At 40.7% G+C, this 20,320-nt stretch overlaps 1 protein-coding gene and 1 long non-coding RNA gene across 9 annotated transcripts in view; one reads left to right on the forward strand and one right to left on the reverse strand.

The window, feature by feature from the left end:
- The window catches only part of NFIB (nuclear factor I B), a 362,435-nt gene that overhangs the window by 77,174 nt on the left and 264,941 nt on the right, over positions 1-20,320 (forward strand). The gene's annotated exons all lie outside the window — the stretch shown is intronic.
- Positions 12,340-17,001, reverse strand: LOC138300063 (uncharacterized). Its single transcript, XR_011204870.1, has 2 exons — positions 16,899-17,001; positions 12,340-13,402 (listed from the first exon to the last, which is right to left on the reverse strand). It is a non-coding gene; the product is annotated as an uncharacterized lncRNA (long non-coding RNA).

Consider the following 20,320-nt stretch of genomic DNA (forward strand, 5'->3'; position numbering starts at 1 on the left):
CTCAGTCATAATGACTCAGATGTCATAATTAATTTGACGAGCAGGTGGGGGTTATTAGCCCTGTGCTTCACTCGCTAATAGCTGCACAGCTTTTTCTAAAGTACCCTTTCAACTAAGGAGGCATTTCTTCACATAGAATAAATAGTGCAGCACAAAAGCCCCAGTTAGATAACTATCCGTGGGCTTGAAAAGCTGCCAAGCAGATGTTGTTATTGGAGCTGGCCCAGGCGAGATTGGGCAAGGCAGATGCTAGATGGGGGAGGTTTCAGAAAACCAAGATGCTTTCTACGCAGCGGCTGGAGAATGGCGTGGGGTGCAAGGGCTCTGTCGCGATCCGAAGAGGAGGAAGGTCAGGGGAAGGATGAGTGGATGGATCAATGAGCATGTGTCTTAACAGGTTCGAGAAATTCTCCACTTCGGTCGTGCTAATTTCACAAGGAAACCTCTTTGAATGTAATTGACCAGGAAAGGGGAGGAACTGGTGAAGAGGGGTTGGAATCGTTATGTTCTTCCAGCGCTCGCTGACTTCTGGTTTGCATTAAATTGACCGTGTGCAATTTTTTCGAAGGCCTGTGGAGACTGCTTCGTGCCGATCGCTGTATGTAATGAGCAGAGCAGTGCTGACATACACCAGAAATCGCGGCTTCTGCTTTATTACCAGCCATTGGGTTCTGGAATATTCCAGCAAAACTTTGTGGCCATTTCCTGTGGTCTCCATTGGTTCTGTTTAAGCGTTTCTTTGTAAATTAAAGCAAAGTACAATGTTACGCCACCTTCTACGCTGAAATGAAGCTACCTAAGTCACTGTTTGGTACAAAAAAACTCTGCTTATATTAATCTTTGGAGGACCGAAGCAGTGTTTCCCGCTAAAATTCTAATTTGTGAAATGACTCGTGATTTCTAGATGAGCTAATGTCATTCTAGTTTTAGCAGAGCCAGTGCCATTGATCTAGAGATGTTACATTCTGAGTGTGTGTTCATAACTAGCTAGAAAACCATAGCAGACCAGCCTGTCACAAAGTGTGTTGTGGTGCACATGCGCACTGAGCCAATTATCCCCAGCCCTTCTCCTGCGCGGTGCACATTTACTACAAACAGGAATGTATTATTTCCCCAGCTGACTCCAAACATATAATCCGTTTGCTTCACCCTTAACGCTGACCTTTCCTTCAAAGGACAAGTGCTGGAAGGCATAGTGAGCTGCCCGCACCCTCCCCCCAGTCTGTGTTACTGTAATACCTGTACATTTATGGTTCTATCTTGGACTGGAATCAACATTTGGAATAGTTATGTGTTGTAACAGGGGAAGATCCTTGAGGGAAGTGCACCTCATTGTACCTGCCACCAACCTAATACCTGATACACATTTATCAAGGATTTGTCCCTGGTGGTTCCACTTTGCCCGTCTGAATCAGCTGGGATTCACCTACACCCCTCATCAAGGTGGTTGCCTTAATAGCTAAAATAGTGAACCCTGGCTTTTGATCTTTAATCTTACATGGTCTTACCTAGTCATCTGCGCATACCGGGTTAGTTATTGCCTGCTGTTCCAGGTGGGCCTTCACTGTAGACGCACATAACTCTGCAGCCATTAAACAGCTGGTGGGATGTGATCATGTCATCACGCCCTGCAATGTCCACAATAAGGTCGCAGAGTAGCCCATGTGAGTTCTGCCACCTTTTCCCACACAAGGCCTCCTGGCTCACTGCTTGTAACTAGTGGAAAATTGCTAGGAAAGCCAAATTGCTTGCTACCAACCGTCTTTGCTGAGGACATAGAGACCTTACTTCCCTGACAAATGCCTTCCCAAAAAGCAACAGTAGAACAGTCCAGGTCTTAATGCTCTCATGCCGAGGTGGATGCAACACCATGCTCCTCTCCAGTCTCCCTGAGACCAAACTGGATCTCGTAAAAGGTATCATTCATGCATAATTATTTCTCATTAAGAGTATAAATCCATTCAGTCATATCCGCCCAAACGCATGGCACCACATTGAATCCCCCTCCAAGTCGGCATCATCTTCAAGATAAGCTGCATCACATACAAGATCCGGGACCCCCCATTATTCAGCAGAGGAACGAAATATCTGAGGTTCACAGTGCCACAACAGAAGCCAGGACATTGGCAGTCTAGAGACAGAATACTGTAAAAATTAGATACTATTTCCACATCTGTGCTCCTAGGATCTGGAGCAAAATCCATCAACATCAGAACTGCCCAAACCGTTGTGCAGTCCACAAAGAGGCTGAAGACACATTCTTCCATGAAAACTCCATCTCCCATCATAGGATTCACCACCCGTGAACACTCTGCTTCACTATAAACAATAATGAATTGTAACTCTGCCCTTGTTAAGCACTCCTTCGCTCTCTACGTTGGCACTCTACAAATAAGTGCACATAAATGCGTACACTTTCTGCCACCAAACAAAAAAGTGCTCATTTTAAAACATTTCATAAGATGGACTTAACTTTTAAAATGTGCCCACTCCAGTCATCACATGATCATTTATCCTGCTTCCTCCTTGGATTTTCCTTGCACATTGCCCAGCGTGTTATCCTCTTTGCCTCTTCCTTTTCAGTGCAATTCTTTCCGTTTGTTTTTACCATAATTTGCCGAGGTAATCCTTTGACAGGAAGTTCCAAGTATTCACTGCCTTTCCAGGGAAGCATATGTATCTGTGCTCCCAAGTCAAACTTTCTAGGATTGTTACCTTGGTGTTAGCAGTGGTCTTTTACTATAAAATACTTGCCACTAGTGCAGTGTTTTTGAATTTAACGAATGCCTCTATCATAGCACCTCCATCCATCCATCCATTCATTGTATACAAGTATGATATTATCATATACAACGAGAGCTTGAAGTGTGAAGGATCTATTGGGAACAACTTTACTTTGCTTTTTTAACTTTACCAAAAGAGTTCATATATTGTTTTGTTAAAAACAACAGTTCCAGAGTGGTGAATGCTGCTATTGAGTCTCCTCAGACTGGAAGGGAAGGAAATGGTCTCCTGTACAATGAACGAAGAAAATGGATACACAGCTAAAGAACACAAGCACTGACAAAGCTATGTCTGGTATTTGCTGCCAGCTAATTGATCTGTATGGTCTTATTCACATTGGGAAACCGAATCTTGGAATGAACTGCTATTTAGGCTGTTAATAATCTTGAAGTAATGATTTGTCAGAGAACAAATTGTCTCTGTGTTGTGAATTTTGAGAATAAATCTGATAATTAGTCAAAGTCATCTGTCCCAACCACACCTTTGAGGAATTGCAATTTGCGACTTGGCTGGGCACCAGTCTAGTAGGTGAGCTTGCGGGGAGCCATAATTATCTTTGCCCAAGAATTGATATTTTGTATGTAGATGCACTCCTTGTGAAAGAGAGAATACCGTCACTCACATTGAAATTAGCCAATGGCCAAAGTGGGCTGACCAGGTGTCCCATGCTGTATGCTATAGTGGCCAGCAGCCCTAAATGTCTTTGTCCCCCAAATTATCCCCAATAATGAGGTTACTTTCTCGTGTCTGTGTGATGGCATCAAAAGCACACTCGTGAAAGGTGACTTCGACACTGAAAAATGTCCTAACAGACAAGACCCTTACACACAGAACGCACAAGAAGCTGATTCACAAAGGTCACTTACTCTTTTGAATAAGTTTACACTTTTGAGTAAGCTATTTTTTTTCTTTATTCACAAACTCTTATCATAATTCACTACTAAAAAATAGTGGTAGGTCCAGCACTACACTTGGCCAACCACCAGAACTGCAACACTCTCACAAAGAAAATACTGTAGGTTGCAGTACCAGAAGTTGGACAGGTGAAGTGCTGAACTTGCTACAAAAGTGTAAGTTACTACAAAAGCACAGTTTACTACAAAAGTGCAGCTTGTGAGTACCGAAAAGTTGTAAACTTACCCATAAGTGTTAACTTACTCCGAAGAGCAGTTTGTGAATCAGACTCACTTTCTCTGAGAAATAGGAAAAAGCGAGAGAGGAGTGAGAGGAAGTGAGAACAGGCGAGAAAGAGAGGGAGGGTGAAGAGTGTGAAAGAGAGAAACATCTCAAGGGATGGACCCCTGCACAGAAAGAGAGAGGTACAGAGAATGCAGCAGAGATGGGGAAAACACAAGTTCACTGTGCGCTTTCTAAAAAAAAAAAAAAAAAGCCCTTGAACAGACATAACTCCCACAGTCATGAGGACTTCCTTTACCCACTGAAAAATAGTAAGAGGTGTAAGAAAAAAGAGAGGCAGAGAGAAGGGCCAAGGGTAGGTAAGGAGAGAGAGAGAAACTCATGTAGAGTGAAAGCGAGATACAGAGAGTAGAGAGAGACTGAGAGTGGGCAGAGAATTTGTTGGCGGAGAACAAAGAGGGCAGAGTTTGGATTTTGTCTCTGCCTCTATTCTCCTCTCCAGCACACACTGTGCTGCTGAATTGGAGTTTTCACATTGCAAAGCAGGCATGACCTTTGAGAACAGTGTGATGCTACGCCAGACTTTGTATAGGTAGTTGCATTTTTAAGATGGGATTCATGGAAAAATGGTCTTGCCAGGATATACAACACAATCTCCAAGGGACTTAGTGTGTTTAACAGGTGACCGTAGAACAAGTAAAGTTGTTCTTTAACTATGCACATTGTAGACTGTACCACAACACTAATAGTCACATGATATATATATCCAGCACACTGTTCCTAACAGTTCAAACCTAATGACTGCCTGGGCAGAGGTAATGCGACACCTGTGTAAATAGTGATTTTTTCCCCCCTGAGGTATGCAGTCTCGAGTTAATCAGTATTCACAGTAAACAGCTCTCCATTGATCCAGCGCCATTACCCTCACGTTTGCAAAACTCGTGCGCATGGACGTCATTGTCTGTGCACAGCATACGTCTCTGGCTAATCTCCCCACACTCCCTCATGGTCGCCTTTGCTTGCCTCTGATTGGTTAGATTTTGGGCATCCTTGTAAAGTGGTTAGGCAGCGTCCTGATGCCCTTATGAGCCTGCTTGATGGTGTAATACATTTGTGAAAAAAGAAGCAAATATAGTAACATTCAGTATCAGATGTTTGGTTCAGTTTTAGATTTGAAAGAGGGGTGTACGTTTGAAGAACAATAACAGTTCAGTGACAGGTCAAGGTTAACATATTTGACAATTTTTCTAAAAATATTGTGATGACAACGGTTACCTTAAAACCAGTTTGATGATATGCTTTGTTTTTGTCATGTGCCTTTGTGAATGCATTTGTAACAATGTCTGAAGACCAGTAGGTAAAACAATTGAATTCACACCTTTTTATAACCATCTTTTTAGGATTATTGTTTTATTTAAACAAAATTAAACTCTTTGTCTGGCTGGTGCTCCATTTCTCCTACTTGTTGCAAACACTATAGGTATGGCAACTGAAGGCGTACATCATTTATGTTCCATCGGTGCTTCAGCACAAAGTCGCTGTTAATGGCAGAACAACAGGAAACAGGCCGCAGCCTCAAATCTTCCTAAGTACCTGACCTTATATACGTAACAATAGGGCTGCAAATGGAACAGCAGCTTTAGCTTGTGTTCTGATGACATAGGGCCTGATTCATAAACTGCATTTTGTAGTACTATAGTAGTACTATTTGCTTACTACAAAATGCTATTTACAAATCTGAGTGTAAATCTCCACCTCTCCTATTTTTCCTATGTGGACATCCTCGCATGTAAGTTTGGTACTTTGTAATAAATGTGGGAGATTCTGGTGGAGTGAATGCAAAAAGGAGCATACTTACTACTAAATGGGAGTGGTTTAAGGAGGAGTAAGGTTTAAGGAGGGACATGCACCTACCCAAAAAAGAAAAAACCTATTGCCATTCAGAAACTGCACTTCTAAAATTAGTACAGCCAAAAAGGATCCAAAACAGTAGTAAATGTACTCCAGCTCAGACCTGGATTAAGACCAGTATCACACATCGCTAGCCACTGTTGCTGCGACCGCCTTTCAGATAAAATCAAAACAGAACCTAATAGGAAATCATTAAAAAAAAAAAAATATATATATATATATATATATTCCAATAATCCTTTCCAAAGAACGGGTGCAGACACTCACAGTTATTAATATCGTTCTTTCTTTATTCAAGAAAAGCCACTTAACGCGTTTCGGCCGTTCACTAAGGCCTTGCTTTTATATATATATGTGTGTGTGTGTGTGTATATGTATATATATATATATATATATTTATATATATATATATATATATATGTCAAGTAGACACGTAATTCAAATTAGGCTAATATATATCAAGCTTTTTTATTTTGTTATACATTTAAAATAAAAATATAAAATTAGTTTAGGCTAATATTTATCATAAATTATTTTAACTCTTTTTTTTTAAAGCTTAATAAACTTTTGGCATTTTTTCTATACTTTACGATAGGGGGATCTCTGCTGGGGAGGGTGTTGCACTATTGGTGTCGGCCATGTGTGGTGCTGGACGTGCTCCTGCTCCTTTTTGACTGTTGTAACTTTTACTCTTAAATTTGTCTCCACCTCCATTTTAGGGAGTGAAGACATGTAAGTCTACACTTGAGGATAAGTTTATACTCGCAAATGTTGACTAGACAAAAGTAATAAAGTTGCTCAAATGTGTAAGAGTAAATGTACAAGTATAACTTACTCAAAAGAGTACATAACCTTTGTGAATAGCCCAGAGAGCCTCTGAAAATGTGCTGGAAAATGGATTGCCATAGATTTAGCTTAAGTGGTGGGGTGGATGTGGTGGGAGTAGCAGGCAACAAGACCCAATCACCTCACCTAACTGTGTTATAGTGATGACACTGCAGGATTTCCTTTTGGCAATGCTTGATTAAATGTTTAGTAAGTGATGCCAACCACAGTAGGGCCTTTTGCACAGCACCCTTCAATTTTTGAGTCTTTATCCATGTTAGCCACAAGCAAAGCCCAGCTTCAGATGAAAACCTCACTGCACCTTTTATGCTGTAAGATGTTAACTTGGGTGGCCGATGGGTTCCAGTTATAAGAAACCTAATTTAATGTACTGAGATGATACGTCACTGTAAAATTTTCAAAAGCCATCCAAAAAAAGCATATAAGCACATTAAAACAGACCCTGCAACCAGAAGATGCCAAGCAGCTTTTTACAGACCCTCGGTGCGTTTCTTTTAAAACAGTTTATCGTAATGCTGAATAATAGTGGATTTTGCTGGATTCTGTTATTGGCGTTAAATGTGCAGCTTATAGTGAAACTTGATTAGCACACTTTACACCATGTTCCACATTAGTCATTTTTCAAACACTAGTATCCTAGCTCTTTGTGCGGCTGTGCATTGCTGTGCCTTCTTTGTCTTGGTGGTTGGATGTGGGTTGTCATATTTCCAGCTGGCAGTGGGCTCGCTGTTCTTTCCAGTGGATTGAAACATTCCAGCAGCTGTTGCACCATCTGGGTTTCTTGGTCCAGGAGGGCCCACATTGTCCATCCATACGGTCTGGGCACAATACCCATTACAATGTCCTTGGGGCTCTCCAGGTCATTGGCTTCTTGGCGTACCTCACAAAAAGGAGTCAACAATTTGCAATGGGAAAATTTCACGAAAGGGACAGGTGTATCTGAGGGAAGTTTCCTCGAAGTGTGATGCAGGATTCACATTTCTGATTAAACGCTGCCCCTTTGATTGGGATTACTATGAGTTTTTTTCGCTCATTTTTATGTAGACTGGAAGGTACTCAATTTATAGTGTAATTAGGCCACCGCTATCATGGAAATTGTATTAAGATTTTTGAAGCAATAAAGGCTCTGTTATACCTTGCACATATTAAGCGTAATTTTTTAATATTTTCTCTCTGCTGTTTGTTCAATCTAGTTTTAGTATTTTGTAAAGCCCAGTATGCCGCTTTTGCACTACTGTGGTCACTAATCACAACCTGTACATTTCAGCCCACTGGGATCACATAAAGTTAGTTACACATTGTCCATAATTATGGTGGTGGGACAGGAGAGACAATGGAATTGCAGAGCAGCAAGCTTACCATAAATGTGGCACAAACATGTCAAATGGACATTATAATTGTACACCGGAGTTAAAAATGGTAGTGCATCAAACACAGGATCTAAGTGCTACAACCTGGTGTTCTAAAGGTAAGTAGAACAAACACTCTACAAGTAGTGAACTAAACTCCATTTACATTTCCTAAAGATGCCCCCCTGCTTGCACCACTCCTAAAATAGCAGTAATTTCCAATGAAAAATCAAAACGAGGCTTGCATCTACTCAAACCGTACTAGCCTTTCAACCACTTTGTCTTCCTGCAAGCATATGGATGGATCCTGTTGGTGGGGGCTCGGGAGATTCAGGGCCAGGCACTGGGGCCTCAACGGTGGTGGTTGAGGTAATTTGCCACTAGTGTTCTGTGGTATGTCCCACTGTGGCTGTGCAAGCTGGGCCAAGTACATCGTTTCCACAATTGACTCGCAGGATAGTGTGAGGAAGCAGTCTGTGGCCTCACTATCAGGGATACGTAGGTGGGGAACAGCTCAGAACTCAACAGTCATCTAAAAGACACAATTATATTGTCCAGCCCAGTGCTTATCTTCTATTAAAAAATAAAGTAGTTAAATTATACAGCAGCCTCACTTTCCACTCACAGTTTTAAAATACAGGGTTATCTGTTGGAAAAGAGCATTCAGTGGACCTGCCCCTGTGCTGTAAGCACTGTGGCAGCGAACTCACTCAGAACGGGATTGCTTGTTGGAATTAGCACAGCAGGCTCACACAGCAGCACTCATATTCAGCTGTAGTAGCCTCCCTGTGCTCAGGGCAGACGTGGTGTTTGCATGGGCTGGTGTAGCCTACAGGCCTTCCAGAAGTGAGCGGGTAGCTTTGGCAATGGTGCTTTCCAAGCCATTCAGAGCTTCTGCATAGGTGGGGTCGAGTAATCTCCGACTTTGACAAGGACAGCGTTAGTCTTTCAGGTGCACAGGAAGATGCAAAAAAAAACAAAGAAGCTTTAGCATTTGAAGTCTTGGCACAGTTCATAGCAGACTCCTTCACACTCTGGTAGCTCTTGGTTTTCTCCCTTTTAGTCTTCTACCTCCTCTGAGTGTTCTTCGGGTGGGAGCATGCTCTGATTTTCTCCTTCTGGACAAGCTTTTGCTCCATTAGGGGCAGGTATTGTCCTTATTTCTCTCAGCAGGTCGGTTTCTAGGTTCTAGGCAGACCTTCTTCTCCTCCAGGAGAAAGTGCATGCTTTGAGTGCTGGCCCCTCAACTCTGGGAGACTGGCAGTCATGCAAACACCAGCCCTGAACACACAACAGTCATTCAAGTACTCTGCAGACCACTTCCTTCCTTGGCCTTGAAGAACTTGGAACTGGAACAAAGAGAGATGGCTTGGATCCCACGTTTATTCATATCTTCCAAACAGGGGATTCAGAAACAGTTTTGGTTCATTTGCTTTTTAATGCTATTTTCTGCCTGTTTCCCAGTCACAGCATTTTTGTAAGGTGATGGCTGTCACAGAAGGTAACAATGATGGCTCCAAGAAGGAGTATCTAAAACATGAAAATAAAAAATTAACTGTGAGATCTTTTAACTTGACTGTCGTCGTCCTCTGTATACAAAAGGTCTGCCTAGAAACCTAATCACGTTGAACAAATGAAACTGTAGTCTCAACCCACAGTCCTGCTATCTACCAAAAGAACTAATCAGCAGTGCTTTGCTAACAAGGACTCATTGAATTTCCAATTTTCCAATAGTAACCTTGTTTCCACACAAGAATGCATAAGAACGCAGACATTTCTACTGTCTAGGAAAGCTTTATCCAGCCTCCTTTGTGTGTCGTGCCGAACTATGTGCCATTCAAAATGGATCCTACTGGTCCCAGATCTCAGACTCACAAAGGTCTACTACATTGCATGTGCTACAAAATAACTACACATACACATGCGACTCACACATGAAATGTCAGTGACAGGATCTAGTGCTCACATAACAGGGGTAACTTTACACATTCACACAAGTATCCCACACACTGATCTCTCATAACAGGGGAACTTTACTCAAGTAGACCACACACTAACTCATAGAAAAAGCCTGGTTACCTTATGTTTCACCACCACTTTGTGTGACTTAACCCAGGACATGTCAGTAGTCTACACCCGCCATGGGAAAACACTTTGTGTGCCTCCCCAGGTCACAGACTGGAGGGTCGATCTCAAAGTACTAGGGTCAGTTCCAGACCTCTACACATATACTATTGGCACGGTTCCAGGGCTAAACAAGAAGTCAGGAGACCAGTTTCACACGCAGTTGGGCATTTAGGGAATGGGCACAGGCCAGTTTACCATGCGGGGGATATTATCATCACTGCTTATTCCATCAACTACACCTGGTACAATCAACTCAACATTCCTTTAGCTGCAAACCCCCCGCTGTCTGTGAGTAAATATGTGGGCTCCATATGAGGTCATATATCAGTATCAGCTCTGTTTACCCTTGTGGCATCAATGGGTAGTCATTTAGCACCACATATGAGGTTCTCCGAGCATGCCCTAGCATATGATTGTCATTTTTACCTATTTTTGTAACTGTTTCTTTCTCAGGGATATTACTAAAGTGATTCTTGAGTTAGCAGATAATTACAAAAAAGATGGCCTCAAATTTGAAGAAGGCTTTAAATTATTCAGTATGAATCTTAAGTCTTGCCCAAATTATACCACTTTGATAAGCCATACTTTTAGAGCAGAAAATGTCTTCTAGCCTGATTAGATTGAAGAAGCGGGAGTCCGTTCCACTATTGCAAATTCAAAAAATGTGTTTTTGTGTGTTCAGTTTTTAGGATTTCTAATGAACAACATGTAAGAGTGGTTGTGACCTCAAATTGAGGTCACAACCACTCTGGTCAGGTCAGGGATGTGAGTATGGGACCTACACCCAAGTCAAAGCTACCAAGGTTACCTGTCTTTATGCCAGGTAACCATTTCCATATACCAAATAATTATCTAGGCAGAGTCTTTAAGGTGCTTGCTTGAATGCCAGAGTAAATGATGCATCCCATCTCACTGTTTGTGAATTGTCTTGTGATACATATCTGAAGTTTTCAATGTGTTGGTGTGTAAATCTCATGTACTTTGCATCGATAACTTAGCAGTTTGTTGTGAGAATCGAAAAATAGCTCAAAACACCATTTGTTAAGTGTAACTGTTTGGCTATTGTTTTGAATTGAGACTCTATTGTACAAGTCTCAGCCTGTAAAATTGGTCTAGGTATTAATGTGGTGAATACAAGGATCTTAGTATAAATCATTGCCCCAGATTCATCAGTGAATTAGTGTCCAATTGGATAAAAGCAGTGCCCATGTTTAGAGTGTTTATATTATTATATTGATCTATAAAGCAATAATCAAGTCACCAAAAAATTATGAATAGAACTACCCTTACCCTCTAGCTTACAGTTAGTTTATCAGAGTTGTTGTCTATGAAGTTCAATTTAAATGAAAGGTTGTTGGATTATCAGGCTTGTGAAGCTGTTAATTCTTTGTTTCCGAATGGGATTGAGATAATCACTAGAACATATAGGAAGCCAAATGTTTGATCTGACTAGACCAAGGCATGACTACAAGGTGCAGTCTCACTCTTTGTCTCTGTCACTCTCTCTTGCTCTTCTTTCACTAACCTGTCATTGAAATCAAAAGGGCACAAAATAGTCAAATGTTTTTCATCATTTGACTAACCACTTGTAATTTTACATGTGACTCACATTCCATCACCTTATGCACTTTCCTTAATTCTCCATAATATTAAACTATAATTCAACATTAAATCCTTCCTTATAGGAGTCCTGTCTGGCACCTCACTTCATCAAGTGATTTTGCTTAAAAAGGTTCTTTAGAACACTATTGCCTTTTTCGGTGCGCTCTTTTTACTGCAGTATATTTAATACACAATTGCAAATAGCTTAATAGTCAGTCCCTTTGTGGAATTTCAGATTTCATCCCCTTTTAATTAACCTCATTAAAAAACATTACATTAATTAAAGCATTCAGAAAACTTAACTTTTCAAAGTTCATACCAAATCACTTTAAATTCTCCTTATACCCTTTTAATTGGGTTAATGTTAATATACCACAAATTCTGTTTGAGATAGATCGAGCGATTTCACTCCTTGATCTTACCCTGTCAACCCCCAAAAAAACCTATACATTATTATTTAATATCTATAAATAACATGTTCCAACTTGTGTACTTTCCAAAACCCAATAAGTATATCACCCATTGGGTGTTTCCGTTTACAAGATTATACAGATTCCAATAATAAGACATCCATCACACAGTGTTGTGAATTTCATTACGTTCTGTATTGTAGTATGCAAAACACACATTTTTCTAAGGAGCATGGTATACCTTCTACATAGACTTTGATCAATTTTCTTATAAAATTAGGCTGATCTGTTTCTGTCTTGAAGTCTCCAGATGCAGTACTTGGCAATTTCATAATGAGTCTGAATTCAGGCTCCCTGAGGCAAATTTCTCTGTTTCATCCGACATTTCCACGTTTCAAAAAGCACACTTTCACTACAACTGGATTCCTTTCATTATACTGAACATAATCTACTGTGCTATTGAATATGGCTTATTACTGCTTTTGTGCATAAGTATGTGCCTACATTATATTCAGGCACACACACACGTATTTACTCACACATCCCACCCCCCCCCACATTTTTATAGCATTAACAACACCTAAAAGCACAATGTAATTACATAACACATACTCAAACAGCTAAATAATACTGCTTTCATATTTGTTTCTTTCATAGAGTTAAGGGTAGTGTCATATGTATCTCATAATTAAGCCTATTTACATTGGTAATTGCATCAGTAACATCAGAGTGTGTCACATCAAGGCTGAGATCATGACCAAAGGACTAGCGTTTCATTTCACACAATTTTTTCAGACAGTACATCCCACACATTTTTCTCTAAAAGTTACCCTTATGTGTTAGCAACAGCTTGAGCTTCGGCTTAAAATATACCAAGCAGTACAGAATACAGTGTAAACATTTTCTCCCTTTTGGGGGTAAGGAACGCCAGATGTTTAAACACTTTGACAAGCTCCCTATTTATGTTTCAGCCCCAGAAGGCCTTGGGAAAGAAGTCTAGTCTGAACCCCTGGTGTTTAGCAGTTTCAGACCCCTGACCTAGAAAGAGTTTTAACAGATGTTATGTAGGAAATCGACATTGACGTTGTACTTTTTCTTGGAAATGTCGTTCTTGAAAGCAAGAATTTCTTGAGGAAAGGCACTGAGCCGGTGAGTTTTGTGGTCCGGCTCGCCTGCTGTGTCTCAGTCATGGCACTTTTCGGCTTGCATGCAGCATGTTGCCTTGGGTCTAGCAGCCTGGGGAGAGTAAAATGAAATTGGACATTATCCCCGGGATTGTCAACCACACAGTTACATTTCTTGTGCAATTTTTAGAATAATCACAATTAATGGGCGTAATTTGCCTAGTCAATGGTTATCCTGAAAATCTGCGATGAAACCAGGCCTAGTGGACCTACTGTGGACAACCCAGGGTTAACGAACATGCAATCTAGCTAGAAAATTTTAGTGCAACGAAAGATAGGCTGATTACCTGACTCCAGGTCTTTATGGTCACTGCCTTCAATCCCAAACTGCTCGTTTACAACTCATACGTACCAGCTATGCTAGTTTAATTAGTTCATTGAAAGCAAAGGAAGACTATAACACCGGAAATGCGTCAGGCTATCACCGTGATTCCATTTGCTGCTCTGCGTCAGTGCACAAGAGGTTTGAGCGTTTCTCTTTAGCCTCTTAAGCACATATGTTACCTGCAACTACCACAGAATTAGTGCATGTTGAGCTAACAGAAGAGCTTTGAAACATAAACAGGCAGTTACTACTCTGTGCTTCTGTGCTTTGATGTCTGCAAAACATGCACTAACTCTGAGACAGTTTGAGTTAATGTTTGCACAAAAGATGCCAAAAAGAAATGCACAGATCTTTCTGGGCGGCATAGTGCAGTAAATGGGATTAAGATACATGGTCCGAACTGGAAACTAAGGGTCAGATTTAGAGCCTGGCAGATGAGTTACCCCAGCACAAAAGTGACAAATGTACTGCCTGCCTTATTACAAGCGCATTATATCTTATGGGACTTGAAATAAGGGGGGTGGGACATCCGCCACATTGTGACGCAGTACCACACACCCACTGAACTCTAAATGAGGCCATATGTCCTTAATGACCTGGAAGGAGGCGGTCACGGCTTATGAGTGAAATCTATAGGGGACTTTAGTTGACAGTGTCTTAGCTCTCTCTGCCTGCAGGCCCTACTCCAAGGTCATTTGCAAGAGACAGCTTTCAACAGAGGAGCTCTCTTCTCACCCCAAGCAGCTGGATTCAGTTCGAGAGCTCCAGCCGTACGGGAATGAGTGATGAATTGCATCGCAGCTGCTTTTATAGGAGTGTTTATTTCATATCTGAAATGTTTCTGTATACATTCGCTATGCTTTGAGTTGCCAAGAGAAAAAAGAAAGCGGTTTCACTGGAGGCAAAACGGCCACCTGTGAAAACGGATTGCGTAGGCCGCGCTGAGCTTGCTGGGAAGGCTCCAGCAGGAAGGAGGTTGATGTTCACAATCCGAAATGAAATCACCTGCATGGCATGTGTGTGTGTGTCATCTGTGTAGTCAAGGAATGCATGTACTGAGGTTGCAAATTATTTTAGCAAAGCTAGCATTGCCACGGCTGCATAGCCTTGCGAAAGATGTGCAGGAGAAAGTTACAACATGTTCCCAAAATTGGATCAAAGCTCTCCAGATGCTACAGGGGGCTGTGAATGGTTCACCACAAGAAACGAGAGACCAGATTCATTAAAAAAATTGTATATGTTGCAGTAAAGGTATGCTCCTCGTGGGTGTAGTTATTAAATTTTTCCCCAATTCCCCAAGCTTTTTTGGAGGCGTAGTCTCAGTTTTCCTGATGTACTCTTTTAGTTGCTTCTCCTCCTTTTTTAGGGGCGAGCGCAAATCGCTCCGTCCCCTGATGTAATCTCTCTTTGGGCTTCTAACTACGCTCATGTCACGTCAGTCCCTTACATTGGTTTGTGGGCTCGCCTTTTAAAATCCACTTGCTTTCATTAGTGTAAGCCATGTATATGTCATGCCTTTTCTGGTTTTTAGTCCTCCTCGAGCACACCGACCAACTACTGGGAACATACGATGCTCCATGTTTTCCGTATGGTTTCTGGGCTACTTTTTCTCTTTATTTCCCAGCACAATTGTGCTGTGTTTTACACAGTGCGATTGCGCTCATTTTTTTTTCATTTAACGTGGCAAGAAAAGTGCAGTTAGGAGTTTACAACGCTAATAGCTCTAACTCGACGAAATGCGAGACCCGTTGCATTGCAAATGCTTGTTATATTTATGTCAGTGTAGTTGTACAGAATGTTTTTCCTGTTAACATGTGAATGTCTTCAAGCTGCTCCCCATTATTTCGTTGTATTTTTCTCCACAATATTTTCCCTCATGGGAATCCCTTAGCCGTACACAGCCGCACATTTTTCAGTTGCATCATTTCCGTTATCTCCATGAAAAGGAATTTACTCCTGCCCTTGTCAGGTGTAAATTGCACTTGTCAGGAGTAAATCTCCGACGATTCCCCTGGTGGGAAAGGGGTCACGAAGGATTCTGTGATTGGCCACAAACTAATATGTTTCTGGGTGCCCATAAACTTTCCATCTAAATCACCCTTTGAAATTCCCACTCCCCACCCCATCTTTAGGAGCTGCTACTCCAAAATATTACACGAGCTTGGAATAATATTCTGCCAAAGTAAAGGGTCTTACCTTTCATGAATACCTCACACATATAAATCTAGCCGTTTGTGTTGTGACACAGTTGACTTGAGTAAAAAGAAGTAATGAGTTGCTCTTAGCATTAACATGAATGGTCAAAGATTTAGTCAGACCCAATATGTTGGTGATATCAGAACTGTGAAAATGTGTTTTTGCAAATTAAGATTTCTTAGTTAGGTTGAAGTAAATCATTTAATTACTATGGTGTTACTTCATTCATAAAACTTAGCCACAGGTTTTTTTGTCCCATGGCATACCAGAGTATATTTTCTGGCACAATGGTCATTTTTTCATATTCTGTAGGACAATAAGGCAGAATCTAAGTGTATGTTTAATGTCTCTATATGTAGCCTAACCTATTAGCTTTGTCACTGTATGTTTTAAAAGGTTCCTGGGTTCGGCTACTGGATGGAAATAGTTTCACGTAATGATAAAGAGTATGACTGTGGGGATTGGGGGGACCACCAATAAGTACATTTTCTTGATTTGTTATGAGCGGGCATGATTTTTTTTGGGCCAACATTAAAAATAAATAAAAACATACTTCAAAGATTAATAATGTGTTGTAATTCAGCAACGTTGGCCTCGAAACTGAGGTCTGAAGCACTGCATTCAGACCTAAAAGAAATTATTAAATATTGTACATTATAATTGAGTCATCTGAAGTAAAAAGACAACAATTTTTCATCAAGGGTCTATTGATTAGACTCTAAGATCTTCATTTTGTGAGATCTGGTAATTTTGAGTCAGGTGGAGTCCGTTTTTTAGCCTTATTTGGGATTGCAAGATGTCATATTTGCAACACTTCCGATATTTTTCCCTATACAGACTTATCCAACCTGTACTTGGCATTCCTCTGCACAAGAGGCTATTTATGACAACACGTACATTTATTTTTACTTTTATTGCTCTTTATCAAGCAAATATATCCTGTTCAGGTTGTGCCACAAGCATTCACTGAGGTTTACTTGTCACATTAGTTTTTTTTTATCCAGGATGGGACATATTTTCTACTTACTTTATACTGGGACATGTCATAATGGCAACAATCCATGATTTCCATCAGGCGGAGGGAATATCTTGATGGCTAAGGTGCAGGGTTTGCACCTTCTGTGATCCTGCTCAAATCACTTTATCGTGCTGAGACTCTCACAACATCTATAATTGAAAAATAGGTTAAAAAGTAGTATTAGTTGCTAGAAAAAACATAAACCAAAATATTTTAAAAACCAGCACCCTTATCTCTTCCTCTTTGGAAATCTCATATAGCTGAATGGCCTCAGGACTGGTACATGCATAGCTTTTCCAAGTAGGTTGCAGAGTGTGTTGTAGTATTGTGTTCCTGAGAGGGGTGCCATGAGCAACGAATGCTCATTGCCGGATGGAGCAATTCGTGATGATGTGTCTGACACCCATCTATTGCCAAGTGCATCCCATTTTTTAACCAATGCTGTTTGCATACCATTGGGCTCTGTATTAATTGTAACCTGAATGACTGGTTGTTCTGGTCAGAAAGGCAATGACATCATGTGATTCTGGCACAAAACAACACTCTTGAATTGGCCTGCCTAGGCCTCCGGGTCTGGCAGCCGTCTGAGGGTCTGGCTGGGAGCCCCACGAGTTCACCAGTAATCAGTCGTCTGCTGAGCTGGACAGGCTGCCCCAGATTCAGCAGCATGCAGTCTCTCAAAGAATGGCAGGCAGCCAGCCATCGGTGCTCTTCAGCAAAGTTTAACTATGTCAGTGCTTTCCCGGTCCCTCAGTGTCCAGGCTTTTACCAGGTCCTAAGTTGTAGGGACCACCTAAAACTACCACAAAGTTAAATGGCATGTCTCCACTGACCCATATACTAGGGATTTGGTCTGAAGCAGAAAGGCGAGCTTCCTAATTGTACTTGGCTGTACAAACACAGGCACACAGTCTCTCTCTCTCTCTCTCTCTCTATATATATATATATATATATACAGGTAGAAGGCCCAAGTGTTTGACCAGTGAGGAATCTGGAGACCTACATTCTGAATCCCCACAGAAGATGATCTCTGTTTTGTTTACCCTAAACTGTAAAAACAGCTTTTACATGACCTCCAGAAAATGTAGTAAGGCTAGTATTCCCTGGAGCAAATAGTACAATTCGATCAATGCCTGCTGTTGGTGTGCATAAAAAGCAGCAACCCAAAGGTGGAGATCAATGCAACTAAGGGATGAAGTATATATTAAACAGAAGAATGCCGCTCTCTGCCCAGCACTTTCTGATACCTGATTCTTCTCAAGACATACACATAAAATATGGAACTTTTAGCAGGGTTTATTAGACTGTCCATCTAATTCAACTTCTTTAAGCCCTCCCTGAAATACCACCTAATCGACAAATGCTTTGATACTTGACCGATTTCCTCCTTTATAGTGATGTAGCCTTGTCTGTCTAAAATTACCCTCTCCAAGTGAATACCTTTAAAGCTAAGTAACTGTTTTAGAAGGATACAAACTCAGTGAGCATATATCTCTGATCTCTGGAGAGCTTAATCAAGTGCTCTGGAATCTGTCAAGCAGGGACACTGTCAGTTCACTCTGGATCCCACTGGATACTTTGCAACAACATTCAGAACTGTTTCCCTAACTATGCACAGGCTGCCATTGGTGCTGCAGGCGAGGTGACACAAGGACCCAGGGTCCTGAGGGACACATTGAACCCTGACAACAGCTATATTTTACTACCACAACAGCAGTCAAAGAAGCCATTTTCCTTGCTTGAACCAGGACCCATGGTATCCCTGCTACTGGTTACTTGCTTGAGCAAAATCTTGTGAGTCGCTGAATGAAATTATCTTGACAGATGATACAGGATGACGATGGTGATGCCTCCCACAGATCTACTATGTCGAACTCTGTCAGTCCAGGCCAACTAGATTCTGTACCTCTACAAGATCTTATTCTTGCCTGAATTCTTTAGCTAGTGATTGCTCTAAAAAAAACAGCTCTAGCTATTCTGTCATTAATTTTAGATTTTAACCAAATTAAAGACAGATTTGTTAAAGGGCAGAAGTTACACAGTTCAGTAGATTTTATGTTTGCTAGTTCTGTAGGCTCCACTGGGCTTTGCAGAGGTTAGATTGATATTAATCGTTGAGGCAACAGATTTAAAGAATCAGGTTCCTCGATTGTAGCAAAATGTAGTGAAGTTCCAATATTGCTGAGAACAAGAAGTGTTTAGTTTGTTGGCTAATCTCACCATATTATTCTAAAACAGCTTCTTCTGTAATAACTACATGTCCACAGCCTGTCCACTCATAGCTCTGGAGTCTCTTTCATGGCAAAACCTTTTGAGAGATAACTAACGTCAAACCACGAACCAGACCTTTGAAGTGACAGATAAAATCTCACCTGGTGGTCTGCTAAAGCATAGCCTCAGCACCACAACACCGTTCTTGAGGTTTGGTGTTTTGATTGGCTGCAATCCAGGTAACTGTGGTTTCCTGTGGAGGTTGAAAGGTCTACCCACCATTTAATGTATGACCACCTCTAATTCTAGGCCAATTCAGCTGGGATTGGTTACCCTGTCTGTGAACAGAACGGTTGTATGGTTTGGTGAATGAAAACGACTGAATGAGAAAAACTGGGAAACAAAGATACAAGGAGAAGGGGCAAAAAGAGCACTAAAGGTAATGAAGGAAATAAAAAATATAGATAATGGAGAAACAAAAATGCAAATAAGGGAAATTAAAACATGATCAGAGAGAAAGAACAAACTAGAAGGACGGGTAGCAAGTAAAAAAACTTTGGAGAAAGGATTGTAAAAGGGAAAGAAAGGAAGATAAAAAGATGAATGACGAAATACTGTGACACAAAAATAAATAGTCAATGGGATATCTAGAGTGAGTAAAAGAAAATGCTGAAAAGGATGCTAAAAGCGAAAATCAAGTAACTATGAAAGAAGTACTTGATTGAACAATTAAAAGATTAATATGTTGCAGAATACATAAATAATTATAGAAATAAAGAAAAATAAGACATAAAAAGTTAAATTGAAACAGAAAAGAAATAAGCAAGCTTTAAAAAATGTAAAAGAGTATCAAAGACTGGGGAAAAGAAGAAAGAAAAAGTGACAACTAAAGGAAGAGAAAGTCCGAAAAAGCAAAGCAATGAATGATTTAATTAGAAAGAAAACGAAAATAGGGTAAGAAAAACGGAATGAGAAAAAGGCAGAATAGTGTACAGAAAGATGTTAAGAACATTGAAGAAATGGATATGGATTTGTAAAGGATAAATAAATGGATTTACAAGAAAGATGGAACAAAGTTACATAAATACAATGGAAATGGCAGTACTATGATTTGAGCCAGAAATCATAATTCAACTCAAAATTAATACCAAAGGCAGCTTCCTATGGCCAACCTAGATTTGCCATTCCTAATAGTCATTGCAATAGCCATTCGTACCACT

Source organism: Pleurodeles waltl, chromosome 1_2 (assembly GCF_031143425.1).
Source record: "Pleurodeles waltl isolate 20211129_DDA chromosome 1_2, aPleWal1.hap1.20221129, whole genome shotgun sequence".
Taxonomy (NCBI): domain Eukaryota; kingdom Metazoa; phylum Chordata; class Amphibia; order Caudata; family Salamandridae; genus Pleurodeles; species Pleurodeles waltl.